Genomic DNA, 22611 nt, shown 5'->3' with positions numbered 1-22611 from the left:
CAGTTTCCAGCTCTCATGATTAATAAGGCCTCTGGTTCTAATTGCATGCTTGGAGGTAATTTCTTTCTAATCACTAATTTTTTAAGCAGTGACAAAAACTCCAGTAGAAATGTTTCTCCTTAATCCAAAAGTGAAGTGGGCTACAGAAAGTAATTCCCACTGTCACCAGAAGTCCTTAGATAAATGGATCTCATTCACTAGTAATCCTGTGAGTAAATTCTAGGCCAGCCAGGGACACATGAGTCCCCTGGGGGGCGAAAAGAAAATCCAGACGATGGTGGCTCATGCCTTTAATCCCATAACATAGAGGGCAGAGGCAGGCAAGTCTCTGAGTTTGAGGCCACCTGGTCTACAAGAGTGAGTTCCAGGATAGCCAGCTCTTACAAAGAGAAACCTTGTCTCGAAAAACTAAAAAGAAAAAAGAAAAAAAAAATCCTAAGACCTCAATACAGCCATTACATCCACTACTTCAGGCCCATTTCTGCCCTCCGTAGTCCCAATCTCCCTCGCATCCTCTCCATGACAGCTTGCCAAGCTATACTTCATTAATCCTGACCTGCAACCGGACTGCTAGGCCATGAGAGCCATAAACTGAAGAGGCCACAAATAACAGACTCCACCCGCCACAGAACCGGCGCTTAGCTAGCCCCTCCCTCGGCAGCAGAGCTAAACCCAAGGCGCATGCACCGCCAGAGCCTGTCACATTTCGATGGCGTCACACAAAGCGCCGTGTCCGAGATATGGTCCCATCCATTGATGCCGCCTGGAGCAAGTCTGTCTGTGTACTGTGCGCAAGTTGTTTCTTGGGCACAAGGGATTTTTCCAGCGAAAAGGTAAACAAGAAAGAGTCCTGGTGGCTGAAAGCTGCTGAACAAAGTGAAGAAAGGGGGAAGAGTGAGTGAGACCTGAAGGAAACGTCATCAAAGCGCTCCGGAAGCGTCCGACAATGAAGGGTAAGCAGGATGAGAGACACGAAATTGGGCCGGGATGACAGTATACAGGGTCTGGAACAGGAAGCTGAATCAGGGATACCTGTCGCAACAGAGTCCCAAGACAGTTTCCAGGGAACAGACTCATAGTACACAAAAGAAATCAAGGTGCAGAGTGTGAAGTGGCCGGACACAGTCTCTAAGTTAGGAATAGATGTCAAGATAGAGTGTGTGTTCTCCCCAGGGGAGCTAGGGCTGCTCAGGGGAACTAGAAGAGGTGGATCCAAGACCTTGGCAGGACTTAGCCACTACCTGCCCAGATAACTGCTGACAGGACCTGCTCCCCTCTACCACCTGGCTTTTCACCCTTTGTCATGTAAAAACCTTCTTAGGCCCAGTATAGCAAACCTAAGGCATTGGTATTTGAGCAGAAAAGAGATGTTCCAGGAAAGGAAGCAAGCACTGGAGCAGTATTAGAGGGAGAGGGGGATACTGTAAAGATTAAGCCTCTGATCTGTTGGTTTACACTCCTGCCATGTCCTTTTATCAGAGATCAAGTGCCTTGGCATATCTCAACTTCAATATTATTTTGTACATAACTAGGAATAACTATGTTTAAAATTGCTTAGAAAGATGAATGAGATTAAAATAAATATATACACGCACCTACCAGTGTATATATGTGTTGTTTTAAATCAACTACTTGACAAGCAGTGAGTGTACCAGAGCTATTACATGTGTACTGCTGCAGAAAGACTTCCAACTCTGTTGCTAGGCATCTGGGGTAGGTAAAACAAAGTTATTCCTAGGGTCCCAGGCCCTGCACATTAATCTCAATAAACAAACTGGAGTCTCAATCTGCAGTTCAACGGAGAACTAGATTCTGTATGTAAAACTGGTAACTACCTTGGTTTGTTTGCTTGGTCAAACATGTTCTCAGGGAAGCAGAGGAGAACAGAGGTGGGTTTTTGTTTCTTTGTTTGTTATTATTGTTGCTGTTGGAATAAGGTCCGCTATATAGTTCTGACTGAGCTGGAAACAGACTGTAAAGGAGGCTGGCCTCTCCCTCTGAAGTGATGGGATCAACTGTGTGCGCTACCACACTCAGCTCAGAGACTAAATGTATAGAGTGTAGTGTGAGCTACATTTTCTGGTCATTTGCCCTTTCCTACCACATTTACAACTGTACTCTGTCCCCCAATGCCACCGTGATGGTTTCCTCCAAACAAATAAGAAACAGAAGCATGGAGGTTTAGAGAGATTTTGGCATCATGCTGGCCATATTTAGAATTTGCAGAAAGACTGTTGTATTTTGTCTATCAGGATACATTCCAATTTTATAGATTCTAAACAGCGAAAAATATGTTTTAAATTTCTTGTAGTCAGCAAAATACAGTGTTTCAACCAACCACCCCCTAACCGTTAACATCACCTCAGTTTTAGTGTCTTCATTCCTTAGTGAGCAACTGCCACAGCATAATTATAACTTGTATTTTAAATCAGAACTACTCTAAATGTGATCCAATGAGGAGTTTTTCTGGACATGCAGAGTCTGGAGTAGGAACTAAAACCCCATGTTTTAATAAGATCCCAGAGGTTCTTAAACACATTAAGCTTTGAGAGGTGCGCTTTTAAACCTCATCCTAAATATTTCTAGGACAAATCTGGCCAGAGGGAAGAGTTAAGAAGTATCTAAGATAGTTGTGGTGGTACATGTCTGTAATCCCAGGAACTAGCACTTAGGAGCCTGAGACAGAAGTATTGGAGGTTTAAGGCCATTGTGAGCTACATAGCAAATTCTAAGTCAGCCTAGGATGCAAAGTGAGACTGTGTCTTTAAATAAATATGTAAATAAGCAGCATTCAGTAGGACCAGGGACATGGATCCATGGTGAAGCATTTGCCTGGCATGCATTAAACTCCAATGAGTTTAATCCCCCAGGACTGCAGAGTAAAACAGATGTACCATCCAAGAAAGCTTTGCCTTTTCATACTAACTGTTAGGCCCAGATTGTGACCCCAAAAATACCACCAAAGACCTTAGGTACAGAATGCAAAAGCAAGGTTTATTTCTGTTTACAAGCCGCAGGCAGGGAAGCTCGATCCAAAGTAACCGTGAGGCCAGGAGGAACTTGCTTTTTCTTTGTGTGGCTAGCTTTTTAAAGCAAAATCCACAAGCGCTACAGGGGCATTGGGGGAGTTTTGCACAGGTGCAACTCAGATTGGTTTATTTTTATCTCTGTTCTCTTTCAATTGGGTGAGGGTATGTAACCTTTGAATTTACTGGTTAGTGGTTACAATTTATCACTTTGGGGGCAGTCCAGCACAAGTCCCAGGCTTTGTCCTTGAGCCACCATGGGGGCTGGCTGGCCAAGCACGTACTGCGCATAACTCTAAGTTAGTGAGGGGCCCCAGAGAGTAAACATCTGGCTGAACTTTGAGCAGTCTGAGTACATGCAGAAAGGGAGCTACTGCAAGGACTATGTCTTTTGTTCATGGCCCTCCCTGAAACTGCTTGCTCAAGTCTCAGGAAACTGAAATTGAGGCCTGATCTCTGAGAGAAGACTGAGCAGCCTGTTATGGCATCTGCTTGGTCCTTTCACTAACCAAGTATTCTGTCTCTAAATAAGTGTAGTTTTGGTCATACTTAGAAGAGCCTTGGATATTACACTCATTCCTAACAGGAAGTAATCTATTTTTGTCTTTCATCCCCCAGCAGTGATTTACCATGGCTTTTCTCATAAAGAAGCCAAGGAGCACGATGTACAGGTAGTGTCTTTCAAAGGTGGGCTGGGAGCAGTAGACTTGATAGCAAAGATGGTTCAATGTCTTCTAAGACTGGTCTAGCTGTCCTTTCCCATGGATTACTCTTCACCTTTACAGTCAGCATATTAGACCCCATCGAGGTCTTTTGTGCTGATGTCTTCTTGTGCCAGACTCCTTTCTTAGGGTACCAGGGTCAGCTCTGAGGGACTTGGACACCTAGATTTCATGTCATCTTCCACTCCATGGGGAATGACAGCCGGTGCCTACCTGAAACCTGACTTGCTCTTGCTTCTGTGTTCAGTGTTCAGGCCATTTCATAAGTGAATGTTAAAAATTCTGTCTGGATGCTTCAGCATGCTTTGTCAGTTGGGTGGACATGTCACCTGTGTCTCATAAAGAACACATGCTCTACCAGGCTGTGTGGCGCATGCCTTTAATCCCAGTTCTTGGGAGGCAGAGGCAGGCAGTTCTCTGAGTTTAAAGACAACTAGGGATATACAGAGAAACCCTGTCTCAAAAAAGCAAAAGAGAGAGAATATCCTTGAAATCAAGATTTTAAAAGGCCTTGATTTTATTTCCCCATGAAAGTGAGACTTCATATGAGTTTAAAAGAACCAAATTGTTCTGATATTGATGATAGATTGTTTAGCCATCCCGACTTTGAACTGCCTCAAAGATTGTGTGTTCTGTCTTTTTACCCCCTGCTTTAGCAGAGAGAGGATATCGGCCACTGTTAATATGTTAACCTAAATAAAGCTGGCAGTTAGCCTCAGACTTGTTTTTACTGTCTGGTTAGTGCAAAAAGAGCCCAGCAAATGGTCCAGCCAAGAGGTAGGTCCTCAGGAAAGAGCACTGTCCGGGTTGCAGCAGATGAAGGCCAAGTGAGATGCCTGCTGCCCAGTGAAGAATAGACTGTTGCTGCCCCAACTTGAGAGGTGGTGAAACTAGAGTGTCTCAGGACTGGGTGCAACAGTGAAGTGGTTTCACCCGCTCTTCCCTAGGGTATTACAGTCCTGTAGATGAGAGTGAGTAGTGCCCGAGATGCACTTCACTCTTTCTGCCTCAAGGGGGACTGGAGCAGACCTCTCCAACAGCAGCCACATGGAGGCCACAAGGCTGAAAAGCAAGGAAAGGGGACTGTGGTGCTCAGTATCAGATTTCCTCCTCCTTGACCTGCCTGGAACCCCAAGGCAATTTCCCCTAGTTCTGGAATGCCTATTTCCCTAACACCCCCAGCTCCCTTCCACTTCAAGTTAGTCTTGTGGTCATGACTTATTAAATAACCTGTATCATCCATTTCTAAAGCTTCTTTCCCCACAAGGATTAGAGAAGTCTTGTGTTACAAAGGATTTTGAATGCTCAATAGAGTTACCTCAGAGAAACAGGACAGGAAGTCAGTGTTTGACCTGGCTACAGTGTAGGACAGTGTCACAGTTAGCATGTGAGTGTTACTTTTACATCTTGGTAGTTGTCTGTAGCAAACACTTGGAAGACAAGGGATTTGTAACCTAGATCAGCAAAAATGGTGGCTCTCAGGAATGGGACATGAGGACCCCGGAGTCTGAGAACAGAACAGTAAACCACACCACCATGTCTCCGAATAGGAGCTGGGAAGCCAGCGGGCTGAGGCCTTTGTGAGGGCCTTCCTGAAGCAGAGCATACTTCACTGGAGCCAGCAAGACTTTTGAGAGCCATCTGCAACGTAAGGCTGTGGTCTTGGAATACTTGTCAGAAGCCAAAGCAGCAGCAGAAGAAATCCAAAGTCCTCACTGCCAAACAGAGGAGAGACATGAGGCTCTTTGACATTAACCCAGAGCAACAGAGGTACGCCCATCTTTCCTAAAGGCCTTGCCACTCATCATTGCCTAGTCTTTCTGGTCAGGGTGTGGACTGGTGATTCCAGGGGCTCACTAGGCAGCTCTGCCCCCTTAGTCTCAGGGGCTTCTCTGTCTTCCGTCACAGGAGGCAGCCTCCCCCTACCAATGTTTTTATGTCTTGGCTTGGTTTCTAAAAGTCAGGCATTGGTGAGCCAGAGAACTTTCATCATTTAGTGTCTCTCCTAGGCTCAGTAATAAGTGAGTCTGTTACCCATAGCCACAGACTGTCTTGGCTTTCTAGAAAAGAGGAACTGATATTCCTTAATATGGACTTTCCTATAGCTTTTAATATCACTAGACAGAATCACCCACTCAAAGGTTACTGCCAAGGAGAGGTACTGCCTACACTTATCTGAAGTTTCTGAAAGGAATATATCACTTTCTTATGGGAGGATGTCTCCCTTAAGGAAGTTCTGAGTTTGTGTGTACAGCCACTATTTATAGGCTTTGTATAACACTCTATTGCCACATAGCCTTCCACGTCCCAGAAGGCATGAGAGTGTCACTTTACTCTGGGACTGTCTCCCTGGGGTTCTTGCAGGAAGTTCTTGTTTCAAGTTTGAGCCTGGTGTTCTTGACTCTCTGACCCTGGCTTTGTGTGAACGGGCACCAAGACAAATGGTAATAGTCCCAGGGAAAATCTTTTGGTACTCTCCCTTCACTTTCCGGACATTCCCACTACTTTACACGAGGACCTGCTTTGCAAGTCTGCTAAACTTATTCCTGATAATTCAGAATTAACTTTATTATTTGTACAACCACAATAGGCAATCCAAGAAAGGACTTGCCCACTTTATATTACCCACTCATACTGGGTTGCCTGGACCATTAGCAAAAGGAAATGAAGAAATTGATCAATTACTAGTAGGAAATGTATTGGAAGCCTCAGAATTTCACAAGAAACATCATGTTAACTGTCAGAGCTTAAAGACATGTAGATGAATTTCTAAATGGTCTCATTAAATAAAACACAAAGCCAGATATAGGGGTGAAAGCTCGGGAGAGATCAGGGAAATAGGGAAAGTCACAGCTAACCTTATTCACCAACTTAGCAGCTTCCAAATGCTAGTTACTTCCTGTCTACCCACACCTTGCTGTTCTGCCATCTGATTTGCTCTCTCCATTTAGCTACATCATTTTCTCATCCTACCCAGCTCTGTCACTTCCTCTCTGTCTGTACAGACCTCCACAGTTAACTAGTTTTGGAATTTATGGCGTGTGCCACTACACCTGGCTCTGTTTCCAGTATGGCCTTGTACACACAAAGATCCTGCCTACCAAATGATAGGATTAAAGGCATTGCCTGACTTCTTTCTTACTTAAAATGGCTTGCTATTTCATCTGATCTCCAGGGAAGCTTAATTTATTAAAGCACAAATAAAATGTCACCATATTTCAGCACAAATAAAATATCACCACAAAGAAAAAAAATTTCATTACTTGGCAACAAGCTAAGGAAATTAGAAAAAAACTGTCCTGCTTTTCTTTGTATAAGCAAGTTCCTTTACCTGCAGGAACTAATCTTAAAGGTACATACACAAAGAAATGAAATTTGGCAAATGGATGTATTTCATTTAGCAGAATTTGGAAAATTAAAACACATTCATCATATCTTTGATACATACTCTGGATTTTAATTGGCACCTGCATTAAGTTCTGAAAAGGCTGATTCTATAATTACACTTTTATTAGAAACAAAGGCTGTAATGGACATAGCAATACAAAATAAAAATGATAACACCTCAGCATATATCTCCTGCATAATGACACTTTTTTTTTACAGGTTACAACATAAAACGCATTACAGAGATGCTATATAATCCTACCGTACAAGCAATTGTTGAAAGACCTAATAACACTCTAAAGGAGATGCTTGTCAAACAGAAGGATGATATGAGGACCCCTGGGGATAGAGTGCACAATGCTTTACTTACCTTCAATTTTTTAATTGCTAATGAAACAGTAACAACAGCTACTGACAGGCATTGGACGATACAAAAACTCCTGTGTACTGAAAGGTTGCCTTTACATCAGTATGGAAAATGGGAAAGGTGTTATGATGGGGTTGAGGTTATGCTTATGTTTCTGGAGGAGATTAGAAGTTGTGGATACCATCAAAATTAATAAAGCTTAGACATGAGCAAGAGAAGTCTCCTGAATGCTTCCTGTTACTGAGATGCATCTGGGAAGGAAAAAGCACAGGAATGCCTTTGGAGCAGACAGCTAATCCTCCTACTTGGGGACAGCTTAAGAATTTATATGACAAAGGGGAGGTAGTAATTCCTATGACTCAGAAACCTCTGAATTCTACAAATCTATTACTTTTCATGCTACCTATGGTAACTTTACAGGTAAAAGGGACTGATCATAGGTACTTAGACTTTACTCCTAATCCTCCAATTAATTTAGCAGTAAGGTGGGGAAATATGGATATTCCTTTGGTGGTTAATAAATCTTCTAGGCTATCTGGTCCTTATGATTACTGAGGCCCTACTCAGCCAATGGAGGAGGGTAAAGAGATTAAATTTATACTGTGGGAGCATAAGGAATTCCTATTCATATGGGAAATGGAATTCAAAGTCTAAATATAACCTCTCAAGTATGACTATCCACTGTGCTACCTAAGATTATCATAGTAAGTTTTATATACTTCATGCATCTGGTTTTAAAGGACAGGTGATTAATGCTACTAGATCCATAAATCTGCCATTCTGTGAGATGAAGGTTACCAACAAGGTCTCTGACTGGTACATTGGCAACAACGCAAGATTGAGAAACCTCAAGTGCTAATTAATATGTCCTGTGGAGACATCACTGATTGGAGCCCTTATGGCTCCCCTCAAGGAAAATATTCTCACTTAGAATTAAAATTGAAGTGGTATAGTTTGAGTGGAACTGTAGAAATCAGTTCTTATGTTAATGAACCTATCCAATGGCATGGAATTGGAATGTCAAGTTGTCTCCTGCAATTTGACAATTCAATTTGTACTAACTTGTGAAAGTTATCAAGTGCCTCCCACTCTCTTTTTTTATAAATTTTTTCACTTAAATTTTTTTTCTTTCATTTTACATACCAACCTGTTTCCCCTTCCTCCCCTTCTCCTACTTCTCCCCACCTTCCCGCCCCCATCCCACCCTATCTCCTCATAGAGGGTAAGGCCTCCCTTGGGTAATCAACACAGGCTGGCATACCAAGTTGGGGCTGGATCTAGCCCCACCCCACTGGATAAGGGCTGAGTAAGATATCTCACCACAGGGAATGGGCTCTAAAAGCCAGTTCATGTACCCAGGATAAGTCCTGGTCCCATTGCCAGGGGACACACAAAGACATCATGCCACACAACTTTCACCCCCATTCAGAGGGCTTAGTGTAGTCCAATGCAGGCTCCCCAGTTGTCAGTCCAGAGTCCATGAGCTCCCACTAGCTTGGGTCAGCTATCTCTGAGATTTTTCCCATCATAATCCTGACCCCCCACCCCCTTGTTCCTATAATCCTTCCTCCCTCTAGTCAACTGAAATCCATGATCTTGGCCAATTGCTTGGCTATCGGTCTCTGCATCTGCTTCCATCAGTCACTGGATGTAGATTCAGATGTAGGTTTAATGATGACAGTTAGGGTAGACACCAATCTCAGTGCAGGGGAAAGCTAGTTCAAGCACCCTCTCCACCAATGCTACGAGTCTTAGCTGGGGACAATCTTATGAGTTTCTGGGGTTTTCCATAGCTGCAGATTTCTCCCCATCCCCTTCATGGAAATTTCTGTCAAGATATCTCTTTCCTTGCTCTCCCTCCCTATCTCTCCCCAAACTCGGCCATCTCAAGTACTCATGTTCCCACCTTCCATCCCCTCCCTCTATTTCCCACTCCCAGTTTACCCAGGAGATCTTGACTCTTGCCCATTCCTGGGGCAATCCACATGTGTCCCTCTTAGTGTCCTCCTCTTTACATAGCTTCTCTAGGGTTGTGGATTGTAGCCAGGTTATTCTTTGCTTTGCATCTAATATTCACTTATGAGTGAGATATTACTGTGTTGGTCTTTCTGGGTCTGGGTTACCTCACTCAGGATTATTTTTTCTTGTTCAATCCATTTGCCTACAAATTTCATGGTGACTTTTTTTTTTGGCCACTGTGTAAAACTCCATTGTGTAAATGTACCACGTTTTCTTTATCCAGTTGAAAGGCATCTAGGTTGTTTCCGGGTTCTAGCTATTATAAATAATGCTGCTATGAACATAGTGGAACAAATGTCCTTGTGGTGTGGTTGAACATCTTTCTGGGTATATGCCCAGAAGTGGTATTGCTGGATCTTGAAGTAGGTTGATTCCCAATTTTCTGAGATACTGCCATACTGATTTCCAGAGTGGCTGTACAAGATGGCATTTCCACCAGCATTGGAGGAGTGTTCCCCTTTCTCCACATCCTCTCCAACACAAGGTATCATCATTGTTTTTTATCTTAACCATTGTGACAGGTGTAAGATGGTATCTCAGAGTTGTTTTAATTTGCATTTCCCTGATGGTTAAGCATGTTGAACATTTCCTTAAATGTCTTTTGGCCATTTGAGATTCTTCTCTTGAGAATTCCATGTTAGCTCTGTAGCCCATTTTTTTTATTGGATTGTTTGATATTTTGCTGTCTAGTTTCTTGAATTCTTTATATGTTTTGGAAATCAGCCCTCTATCAGATGTGGGATTGGTAAAGATCTTCTCCCATTCTGTATGCTGCCTTTTGTCTTATTGACAGTGTCCTTTACATTAAAGAAACTTCTCAGTTTGAGTAGGTTCCATTTATTAATATATTTGCACTCAGTGTCTATGCTACTGGTGTTATATTTAGGAAGTGGTCTCCTGTGCCAATGCATTCAAGACTATTTCCTACTTTCTCTTCTATCAGGTTCAGTGTAACTGGATTTATTAGTTCCCTTGAATTTGAGTTTTGTACATGGTAATAGATATGGATCTATTTGCATTCTTCTATATGTAGATACCCAGTTATGCCAGCAGCATTTGTTGAAGACACTTTCTTTCTTTTTTTTTTTTGCACTGTATAATTTTGGCTTCTTTGGCAAAATTGAGGTGTTCACAGGTGTGTGGATTAATGTCAGGGTCTTCAATTTGATTCCATTGATCAACATGTCTGTTTTTATGTAAATATCAAGCTGTCTTTATTATTATAACTATATAGTAGAGCTTGAAGTCAGGGATGGTGATGCCTCTGGAAGTTCCTTTATTGTATAGGATTGTTTTGGCTATCCTGGGTTTTTTGCTTTTCCATGTGATGTTGAGTATTGTGGTTTTAAGGTCTGTGAAGAATTGCATTGGGATTTTGATGGGGATTGCACTGAATCTATAGATTGCTTTTGGTAAGATTGCCACTTTTACTATGTTGATCCTACATATGCCATAACATGGGGGATCTTTCCATTTTCTGATACCTTCTTCAGTTTCTTTCTTCGAAGACTTAAAGTTCTTGTCATACAGGTCTTTCATTTGTTTGTTTAGAATTACCCAAAGATATTTTATGTTATTTGTGGCTATTGTAAAGGGTGATGTTTCTCTGATTTCTTTCTCAGCCCATTTAACATTTGTGTATAGGAAGGCTACTGATTTTTTGGAGTTAATCTTATATCCTGCCACATTACTGGTATTGAAGCTGTTTATCAGCTGCATACTATTATATCATCTGCAGATAGTGGAAGTTTGACTTCTTTTCTAATTTGTATCCTCTTGATCTCCTTTTGGCGTCTTATTGTTCTAGCTAGAACTTCAAGTGCTATATTGAATAGCTATGGGAAGAGTGGACATCTTTGTCTTATTCCTGATTTTAGTGGAATTACTTTGAATTTCTCACCATTTAGTTTGATATTGGCTGTTGACTTGCTGTATATTGCCTTTATTATGTTTAGGTATGTTCCTTATATCTCTGATCTCTCCAAGACCTTTATTATTAAGAGGTGTTGGATTTTGTCAAAGGCTTTTTTTAGCATCTAATGAGATGATGATGTGTTTTTATTTCCTTTCAGTTTGTTTATATGGTATATTACATTGACAGATTTTCATATGTTGAACCATCCCTGCATCTTGGGGATAAAGCCTACTTGATCATGATGGATGATTTTTTGATGTGTTCTTGGATTTGGTTTGCTAATATTTTATTGGGAATTTTTGCATCAATGTTCATGAGGGAGATTGGTCTGTAATTCTCTTTCCTAGTTGTGTGGTTTGGGTATGAGGGTAACTGTAGCTTCGTAAAAAGAGTTTGGCAATATTCCTTCTGTTTCTATCATTTGGAACAGTTTTAGGAGTATTGATATCAGCTCTTTTTGAATTCTGGTAGAGTTCTGTGCTGAAACCATCTTGCCTTGGGCTTTTTTTGGTTGGGAGATTTTGATGGCTGCTTCTATTTCCTTAGGGGTTATAGGTCTATTTAAATTGTTTATCTGATCTTGTTTTAATTTTGATATATGGTACCTGTCCAAAAAATTGTCCATTTCTTTTACATTTTCCAATTTTTGGAGTACAGGTTTTCAAAGTATAATCTAATGATTCTCTTGATTTCTTCCGCATCTCTTATTATGTCCCCCTTTTCATTTCTAATTTTGTTAATTTGGATATTCTCTCTCTGCTTTTTGGTTAGTTTGGATAAGGGTTTGTCTATCTTGTGGATTTTCTCAAAGAACTAACTTTTTGTTTAATTGATTCTTTATCTTATTCTCTTTGTTTCTATTGTATTGATTTCAGCCCTCAATTTGATTATTTCTTGTCTTCTACTCCTCCTGGGTGAGTTTGCTTCTTTTTGTTCTAGAGCTTTCAGGTGTGCTGTTAAGTCACTAGCGTGAGATTTCTCCAGCTTCTTTATGTGGGCATTTAGTGTTATGAATTTTCCTCTTAGCACTGCTTTCATAGTGTCCCATAAGTTTGGGTATGTTGTGCATTCATTTTCATTGAATTTGTGGAAGTCTTTAATTTCTTTCTTTCTTTCTTCCTTGACCCATTGGTGATTCAGTTGAGCATTGTTCAGTTTCCATGAGTTTGTAGCTTTCTGCATTTTGTATTGTTGTTGATTTCTAACTTTAAGCTGTGGTGGTCTGATAAGTTACAGGGGGTTTCTCCAATTTTTTTTTATCTGTTGAAATTTGTTTTGTTACCAAGTATGTTGTCAATTTTGGAGAAGGTTCCATGGGGTGCTTAAAAGAATGTATATTCTTTTGTGTTTGTGTGAAATGTTCTATAGATGTCTGTTATGTTCATTTGAGTCATAACATCTATTAGTTTCCTTATTTCTCTGTTAAATTTCTGTATGGCCGACCTGTCCAGTGGTGAGAGGAGGGTGTTGAGGTCTCCCACTATTAGGGTGTGGTGTTTGATGTGTGATTTGAGCTTCAGTCCTGTGGGATGTTCTGTATGCTGTGAATGTGTTGCTCTGATTGGTTGATAAATAAAACGCTGATTGACCAGTAGCCAGGCAGGAAGTATAGGCAGGATAAACAGACAAGGAGAATTGTGAGAAGTGGAAGGCTGAGTCAAGAGACACTGCTAGCCGCTGTCAGAAGAAGCAACATGTAAAGATACTGGTAAGTCATGAGCCATGTGGCAAGGTATAGATTAATAGAAATGGGTTAATTTAAGATATAAGAACTAGATAGCAAGAAACCTGCCATGGCCATACAGTTTATAAGTAATATAAGTCTATGTGTGTTTATTTGGGTCTGAGTGGTCCGGGTCCAGGTGGGACTGGAGATAACTCCAGCTGCACTTTAGTAATGTTTCTTTTACAAATGTAGGTGCCCTTGAAATAGGGGCATAAATTTTCAAAATTGAGACTTCATCTTAATGGATTTTTCCTGTGATGAATATGAAATGCCCTTTTTCATCTGTTTTGTTTGATTTTCGTTTGAAGTCTGTTGTGTTAGATATTAGGATAACTACACCCACTTGTTCCTTAGGTCCATTTGATTGGATATTCTTTCCTAGCCTTTAAAAAAAGGTAGTGTCTGTCTTTGAGGTTGAGGTATGTTTCTTGTATGCAGCAGGAAGATGGATCCTGTTTTTATATCCATTCTGTCAGCCTTTGTCTTTTTACAGGTGAATTGAATCCATTGATATTAAGGGATATTAATGACCAGTGACTGTTAATTCCTGTTTTTTTGTTTGTTGTTTTTTTGGTGGTGGTAGTGTGTGTGTTTCCCTTCTTTGGGATTTGCTGGTGTAACTTTATCTATTGCCAGTGTTTTGTTAGTTGCAGTAACTGCCCTGGGTTGGAGTTTTCCTTCTAGTACTTTCTGTGGGGCTGGATTTGTGGATATGTAATGTTTAAATCTGGTTTTATCATGGAATATCTTGTTTTCTCCATCTACAGTGATTGAAAGCTTTGCTGGGTATAATAGTCTGGGCTGGAATCTGTGTTCTCTTAGTATCTGCATAACATCTGTCCAGGGCCTTCTGGCTTCCAGAGTTTCCATTGAGAACTCAAGTGTAATTCTGATAAGTCTGCCTTTATATGTTATTTGATCTTTTTCCTTTGTTGCTCTTAATATTCTTTTTTTATTCTGTATGTATAGTGTTTTGACTATTATGTGACAATGGGACTTTTTTGTGGTCCAGTTTATTAGATGTTCTATATGCTTCTTGTACCTTCATAGACATGTCTGTCTTTAGGTTGGGAAAGCTTTTTTCTATAATTTTGTTGAATATATTTTCTGTACCTTTGAGCTGGAATTCTTCTCCTTCTTCTATCCCTACTATTTTTAGGTTTGGTCTTTTCATGGTGTCCTAGATTTCCTGGTTGTTTTGTGTTAAAAATTTGCTGGATTTCAACATTTTCTTTGACCGATGAATCTATTTCCTCTATAGTATCCTCAATCTGATATTCTCTCTTCCATTTCTTTTATTCTGTTGGTAATGCTTGCCTCTGTAGTTTCTGTTCATTTATTCAGATTTTCCTTTTCCTGAATTCGCTAAGTTTGAGTTTCTTTATTGCCTCTATTTCAGTTTTCAAGTCTTGAACTGTTTCCTTCACTTGTTTGGTTGTTATTTCTTGGGTCTATTGATTTTAAGAGATTTATTGATTTCCTTCAACTTTTTGTTTGTCTTTTCCTCCATTTCTTTAAGGGATTTTTTCATTTCCTCTTTTAGGGCCTCTATCATCTTTATAAAGTTGTTTTTAAGGTCATTTCCTTCTGGAACATCTGCTTTGGGATGTTCAGGTTTGGCTGTTGTAGGATTACTAGGTTTTGATGGGACTGCATTGCTCTTTATGTTGTTTAATGTGTTCTTACACTGCAGTCTACCCATTTCTTCCTTTAATATAAACAGGTGGAGCTCCAGATCATTCTTCCTCCAATTGGTGCAGGTGGACCCTCTGGGTCCTGTGGTTGCTCTTCTTCCCAATTGGTCCAGGATAAGGCATATGGCTCTGGTGGTCACTGGTGCCTAACAGAATGGTTGGCCAGAGGGGGGGTAGGAGGAGGCTGATGCCCAGTCTCTGGAGCTGCACTGGTGCGGGGAGTGGCACTGAATGTGCCCTCAGGGCCTAGGGGGACTGAGCAGTCTGGAGACTGTGGCCTCACCTGTTCCCAATTGGTGCAGGGTGGGCGTACAAGCCTGGTCACCTCCCATCCTCTTAAAGTATGGGAAGAAAAGTTACACATTAAGGATGGTAAGTATGCTTTGTCTTTTAGACTGATTGAAAGCCAACCTTTTATGGCTTGTGTACCATTACCTTACTAGCTACTAAATGGGCCTGTACAATTGTGCTGTAATAATTATTGCATCACTTGTGAATGCTGTACCCTTCATACCTGTGTTAATTCTAGTATGTCTTTAAACTTACTATTTCAAAGTTTATATATTCTTAGAGCAAGGGCAACAATCTGGATACCAGTGAAGTTGTCGATGTCATGTCAAGGCACACACATCTGATGAACCTGGTACAGAAGCTAGCTGAAAGAATATTAAGAAGAATACATCAAATGGTTGGATTGATTTTTGCAGTTATTATGAGAATTATTGCATTGACTGCTACTGGTGCAACAGCCAGAGTGGTGCTTCATAAAGAAATTCCAACTACTGGGTTTGTTAGAAACTGGCATAAGCATTCTACAGAACTTTGGACTGAACAAAATAAAATAGATAATGAGATAGTTAATGAATTAGCTGATTTGAGACAAGCTGGTATATTGTTGAGAGATCAGTTAGAACTATCAAAGGAGCAAATAAAGTTAAAATGTGATTGGAATGTTATTGTATTACTCCTTTAAAGTTTAATGAAAGCAAGTATGGTTGGGAAAAGATTAAGATGCATTTGATGGGTCACCCTAACTCTTCTCAAATGATTTATGATTTACAGCAAGAAAGTAAGAATTTTTTTAAAGTTACCTGATATGACAAGAATGGATGTTATGGAAAGCCTTGCAGATACTATAACCTCATTCAACCCTGTACATCACTTTAATAGATTTCTTGTTTGAGCAAGTGTTACTCTTTTGCTAGCAACAGTAACCTTATTGGCTTTAAGATGTGTTTTGATTTACTTATATAAGATTGTAAAACAGAAAGATAGAGAAAAGGCTGTATTTGCTGTGAAGCTACATAACCTCCAAAATAATTAATTGTTGCATGTAAAAAGGGGCATATGTTGGGAGAATTTCTGCAGAACTGCAGCTGGTTTGATTCCTGGGTGTTAGCACCTAGCTTTGATCTGCCTTTTGTGATTGCTACCTCCTGTCTCCATTATCTCCTGTTTGAAGTCTTATCTGAGTGTTTGCTAGGAGTTCAAAGCCTATGAAAACTTGGTTTAGGGACAACCCAGAAAACTGTGGTATTCCTTTACTGAGAATTTGCATTTGGCATTGTCTCATTGAGGGGCTTAGATAAGAGGTATATGGAATTGACTTGCTAAAGTTGTGAATTGGATAACAATAAAAGGGTCCTTTGCTTATCTACAGTGTTTCAGTCCATAGAGATGGACCCCCTCTGAAGGTGATAAAGTCTAAAATCATTCTTAGAGTGCTCTGTGCCTTCTTTCTTTGATACCCCATGAACACACATCCAATATCCCACAGTTCCTCTTGGGCAAAGGACATTGAGTGAACAGCACCTGGATTGTTATGGCTGATGTTATATCTCCACCTCCAGATCCTATTCCTAGTCTGAGCCAGGGGTTCCACCATCACATCTACAACTGGCCAACATGAAGAGAATCAGAGCAAAGGGCTCCCTCTTCCCTTCTCAAAAGCAGAAATTTAGCCTTGAGAAGGTTCTGCCAGGGAAGAAATTGAGGTTCAATTAGGGGAATGCACTCAGCTTTGGCCACATTGTCATTGGGGATCCTAGGGCTTACATGAAGTCTCAAGTGCTCCCTCATCCTCATTCTCAGCCCTGAGCCCAGCTGTCTTCCTGAACACTGGAAATCCCAAGCTCATGTTTCTGACTTTGTACCTGTTCCTGACTTATGACAGATACAGTCTCTTCCTCCCTCTGCATGAACTCTGGAAGCAGTACATCTGTGATCTATGCAGTGAGCTCAAGCCAGACACATGAGTTTTATTTCTGAAGCCTGCCATGGGATTAGACCCTCAAGTCTTGAGAGCACTAGAGATGCAGCCTGAGAAACCATCTGGCTGTGGGTGTTTGTGATCCTGTTTGCTTTGTTACCAACGCGTCTTTGAGGGCTCTTTTCACCACCTGCGCAGCTGCAGATGATTCAGGCCAAGCATGTAAAGGCAAATCTTCATGGTGCTATTATCTCAGGTGATTTCTATGAGAGCATATGTTCATCTGGGGACTGTTACTCAGTGGCAGTATTCTGCTTGTCATCTGTCACTTGGTGTCCCTTAGGTACAAACAGTGAAGTTACAAACAGTGAAGATCTAAGATGGTTGTGACCTGAGCCATCCTGGAACCTTGTTAAACACACTAAGTGCTCTCTGCATGTCATTGGCTCACACTGTTGGAACCTAGCCTTTATCTGGGCCTCTTGGGGGCAGATTCTCTCTCATCATGGTTTCCAGGGTGCCATCATATTGGTGAAATTATTAAGGCCACTCCACATAGTTAAAAGGAGATTTATTTAATGGCGTAACTTACAAATTAAGGGATAGGTAGGTCGCAGGGTCTGGGGAAGGTGTATCACAGTCCAGCGGTGTTCTCTGGAGCTCTGTTTTGTACACCTCCACCATCCAGGGTCCTGGAACCGAGCGAGTGTCCGCTGATCCAGATCTTGGGTCCCCAGGCGCCTCCCTTGGCCCCGCCTTGTAGGCGTGACAGTTGCCTAAGTCTCAATGGGGGTTGGAACTTCCAGAACAAAGCTGGAATGTCTACCCACTACACCATCACCAGTGCAGATCGTTCCTGTGATTGCCAGACTCATTTACCTCATTGCACCCAACAGCTACCTGGACATCCAGGAGGTACCTCAAACTACCTATCTAACACAGAACCCTTGGTCTCCATTTAGGTCAGCTCTCTCTGACCTGAATTCCTCATCTCCGAAAATGACACATCTCTGTATACAATTTGTTCAGCCTAGAAACCTAGAAACACACACATCACCTCTTTCCTAATCCTCCACCTCAAGTCAATTAACACCTTGTTTTTGAATCTAACTTACCTCCAGCTCCCTCAAGTTGGTATAGAAGCTTTCCCTCCCCCTCCCACAGCTCACATACTGCTTTTTTTTTTCCACATACACACCAGATTAAATTCCCAAAATGAAGGCTGTTATCAGACATCAGACTACCAACTGCCATTTGCCTCTTCTTTAGCAGCTTCCCATCCAGTCAGAGTAAAAATTTTCAGTGTCCGTGGCTGGCCTCTGTGTGACTTGCACATCAGGTGCTTTTGCTTAGGTCCTTCTCTTAATAAGGGTACTCTGCAGGTTTGCGTATTGATTCCTGCTGTAACTTAGGTCACCTTTCTGATGTCACTTCCTGAGAGTCTACCACTCCTAAAGTTTTCCCCTCTACTCAAATTATTCTGTTATTATTTTCCTTACAGCCATTGTCAGTATCAAGAAATAGAATTGCCCAGGTGTTGTTATACACTGTCCTTCATGAGAACTTCAGCTCCACAGGAGCAGGATATAGGTCATATCATTCAGTATCCTACCTCAGCACTCACCTAGCACACTAGGCACATAGTTTGCTCCAAATGTTTACTACATGGAAGTGGGCAGGGGCCTGTCTGTGAGGGGGCTCACCCCTTAGTGCTGGGCAGCTCTATAAAAGAACTACATTCCAGGAACAGTTCAAGAGGCCCAAAAATGAATGATGGGTGTCCTACCAATGGCAATTGCTCCACCAAGGCAACAAGACTGGGCTTTGTTGGTTCTGTGTATGACCTGTTGGCTCCAGAACCCTGGCTAAAGCCCAAAGGACACTTAAGAACAGCCCGGAGATTGCAAAGCCCAGGACAAGGAGTTGGGGTGCCTTGGCTCTTGCTGGCTTGATCATTGCCAGGCTACAAAGGCACTATCCTCTGGAGACTCTCTTCCTCAGCTGTGAAGGACCAGGCTACCAGTCCCTAAGGCCAGGCTGTGACTGCCGGAACTACCCAGGCCTTACCCTCAATTTTTTTCTCCTTTGCAGTCATAAAATCCAAGTGTCCCTCTTATTGGGGGGAGGGGTCACAGGAATCCTTCTGCAGGAGACAAGGCATGTCTTCAAGACCATCACCAAAGAAGACAACCTGAAAGGGACCAGTCAATTCCCAGTTAGCCACAGACCTTCTTTAGGCAGAAACAAAGAGGTATTATATGGCCTTAAGAAATTATTATTTCTATATAAATCATTCAGGATTATAATCTGGTTGTATGCAAAGATTAGAACTACAGGGAATTAAGAATGGTAATAGATGAAAATGTCACTGCCCTAGAAAAATCTGTTAGCTAATAGTTCTTAGTTCCCAATACACTTGAGCCCCAGGACAGATAGGACTCATGATTGAGTCCTGTCATTGGTACTTGTGAAGCGGGGGCTATGGGACAGTTGCCATGACAAGCTTAATAAAAACCAGCTAAGAAGTAGGCCTGAGTTAACTGGCAGGCATCACATGGATCCAGGAAAAGCTATAAGCTGACCCCACCCAGAGAGGGCTAGCAACTAAGGGGAAATACCTCAAAACAACCTCATTACTATAAGAAGGGAGGCACGATAAAAAGAATGCCCATGTGTCTGAGGCCAGCGTGAGATACATCGTGAGCTTCTGAAAAACGGGCTACAGAGACTTGCCTTTCTCAGGAACACAAAAGACAAGAAGGAGAGAAAACATCCAGAGGTAGACAAGTCTGGGCAGCAAATAGCAACAAGTTTGAAAGAGGTAACATGTGCAGCAAGGCTCACCATCAGCCCCTCAAGTGCTTGCTTCTACCAGCAGCATCCAATTACAAGCATCTTCGTGATGAACAGAAGACCACTGCTTCTGCAAGTTCACCATGATACTGCCCACCACTTTAAGGATACAGAGCCATGCTGGCCCAAGAATCAAACCCTACCAAAAAGGGATGAAAAGCAGGGAAGGGAGATATGAGTCCTGCCTGGGGAAACACAGACTAAGGAAGGCCTCTAGGAGAAGACACCAAAAGAAAAGATTCTTGGAGTTCATCATCCAGGTGAACGCATCACACTCAGCCCTGTCTTTCAAAACAGTCACAAAGGAGCCCTTTGATCTCTTCCTTGGATCATGGACAGATGCAGACAGCTCATAAAAAAAGACCAACTGAAATGGTTTCTCATCCAAGTTTCCTCCACCTAGGTGTTCCTCTCCTTCCTGTCCAAGGTACTGACTCTATATACAGTGAATGCTGATAGGACACTTTCAGCTGGAAGATGACACCTCATAGGATCACTAGATACAGCTTATTATAAGTAGCAATGCCAATACCCTGGACAGACCTCATGGGAAGGGGTACTTTCATACCAGTATTGCCTCCATTCACTAGTCCACACCTCAGCTTCCATGACTACTGTTGGTCTCCTGGCATCCTCTCCAACCAATTCCAACTTTTAGCTCAGAATCCAACCTTCCCATTGGCTGCTGCCCCATTTATGACATCATTTCCCCTCCAACCCCATTTATGACATCATTTCCCCTCCAACCCCACCACCACCTGGTACTTCTTGGGATTTCCATGGTGATGCCTGTAAACAAATTTGGATCATCACAGGTCACCTGTGCCCAGTCACCAGTAAGTGCTGTCTGATACCGGACACACTTGCCACTCAGGTCAGCTGATCAGACAAGAATAACCAATTCTCTTGCTCCATTGTACTGTGGATTGCTGATACTCTCTCTCCAACCATGGCAGGTAAGGAAAGAAACTTTAACACACTTCTTTTGATCACTTCTCCCTTATTTTTAACTATGCTTTTAAATCTTTGTTTAATGGGGATTCTATTGATGTTGATATCTCCAGTTGATTGTTATATTTAGATTTTTTTCTTAGCAGCGGTTAGAAAATATGGAAATAAAAGAAGACAAATGGAAGCGATGACTCTGGAGGTATTTTGAAACTTAATGTTTCAGAGAACCACAGATTTTAAATAAAAAGGTACAAGACATCATATCCCAAGCCATTTTTAGACACCACACTGTTGAGATCAGTCTAGGTAAAGGTTCCCTGTCAAATATAGGAAACCATATCCTCTTCTGATCCCTGGCTCTTAAAATCTGTCCAGCCCATCTTCCACAGCATTTCCTACATCTTATGAGCACTGGTTGTGTTGGATCTTATCAGCTGAGGCTGGGTACTCCATAGTGAGTAGTTCTCTGGACAAGAAGTGACACACCAATGTGTAGGGAAATTCTCCCAATAATTTCCAACTAAACAGTAACAAGAAATTAACAGTTACTGAGGAAGTATTCACTTAAGAATCAATTTAACCAGTTATTAAATTAAGAAACAATCTTATTCAGAGATGAACCCTGTACTACATTAGTAATCCCAAGATGTCACACAAAACACAGGGAAGCCTCAACTTGATATGCTAGATTTTGCTGACTCCCCAAGGGAGGCTTTATTTAACCTCTCTGAAGTCAGCAGAGCCCGAAACACTGAGCCTAGGCAGGTCCAAGCCCCTCCTCACTGCACCAAGGTTGTTTAACCTCTCTGAAGTGTGGATGGGGGTGGGGGAGTAAGTAGCAGGAAGAGGGTATGGAGGTTAACTGTGGTTGGTATGTAAAATGAAATTAAAATAAAAAAGAAAGCTCAGAGTAGAGATAAGCTTGGTGGACATGGTAAGTACCTATGATCCAGCACTCTGGATGCAGAGTCAGGCCTACCTGTGTGATTTCAAGGCCAGACTGATCTAGATAGAATCTATATCTTCCTTGAGTAGGGATAAGTAGAGTAAGATATGCACAGAACAGAACAAAGCACAGGCATGAGAAGCTGTCTAAGGTTCTCCTACTTTAAACACTTCTATTCTGGAACACAGGTGTGAGGCAGTGCCACAGCAGGTACAAGAACAAGACAATGTAGAGCAAAGAAGGGTGTTGTCTAGGTCAGAGCAAGGGTCAACATGGATCAACTAGGAAGTGCATGCCCACACAGGAAGAACAGGCAGTTCATCCAATGAGAGCCATCCTATCCCATACCAAGAATCATTCTGAACCATATTGTTTGGAATATGTGAGGGAACATAGGCTTTAGACTCTCCCAGACACTATAAATTGTAGATAAGACTGCTTGTGAGTGTTACAGCTCTGGAGGGGAAAGTACCCTGACTTGTCCAGAAATCAGGCTATACCTGGAGCTGCAATAGGACAGTTTTGGAGGGTGAATCTGTAATAGGAAAGCTCTGAAGGCTGGAGCCACAATAGGACAGCTCAGCTCTGGAGGGAAAGGTATCCTGATTTGTCAGGAAGCCAAGCTATACCTAGAGCTGCTATAGGACAGCTCTGGTGGGAGAGGTATCATGACTTGTCAGTAAGTCAGGAGATAACTGAAGATGGGGGTGGGATGGGACATGGTCTCCCTGCAGGATATAGCAATCCTGCTCATCTCCCAATGAGAGCCTTCACAGATGAGCCTTGCTCTGCCTTC

The 22611-nt window shown here is 41.9% G+C and overlaps 1 long non-coding RNA gene and 1 pseudogene across 2 annotated transcripts; one reads left to right on the top strand and one right to left on the bottom strand.

Moving 5' to 3' along the window:
- The first annotated feature begins 717 nt into the window (after positions 1-717).
- LOC131901490 (ribonuclease P protein subunit p29-like) lies at positions 718-17226 on the top strand (annotated as a pseudogene).
- Positions 17095-21855, bottom strand: LOC131901497 (uncharacterized). 2 transcript variants are annotated; one of them, XR_009376743.1, is made up of 2 exons: positions 20487-21855; positions 17095-17403 (listed from the first exon to the last, which is right to left on the bottom strand). It is a non-coding gene; the product is annotated as an uncharacterized LOC131901497 (long non-coding RNA). The 2 variants fall into 2 exon arrangements; XR_009376742.1 differs by lacking the exon at positions 20487-21855 and adding an exon at positions 18264-18596.
- Between the last annotated feature and the right edge of the window lie 756 nt (positions 21856-22611).

Source organism: Peromyscus eremicus, unplaced genomic scaffold, assembly GCF_949786415.1.
Source record: "Peromyscus eremicus unplaced genomic scaffold, PerEre_H2_v1 PerEre#2#unplaced_91, whole genome shotgun sequence".
NCBI classification, from domain to species: domain Eukaryota; kingdom Metazoa; phylum Chordata; class Mammalia; order Rodentia; family Cricetidae; genus Peromyscus; species Peromyscus eremicus.
Note: the sequence above shows the minus strand (reverse complement) of the source record. Positions and strands in the feature narration are given on the sequence as shown.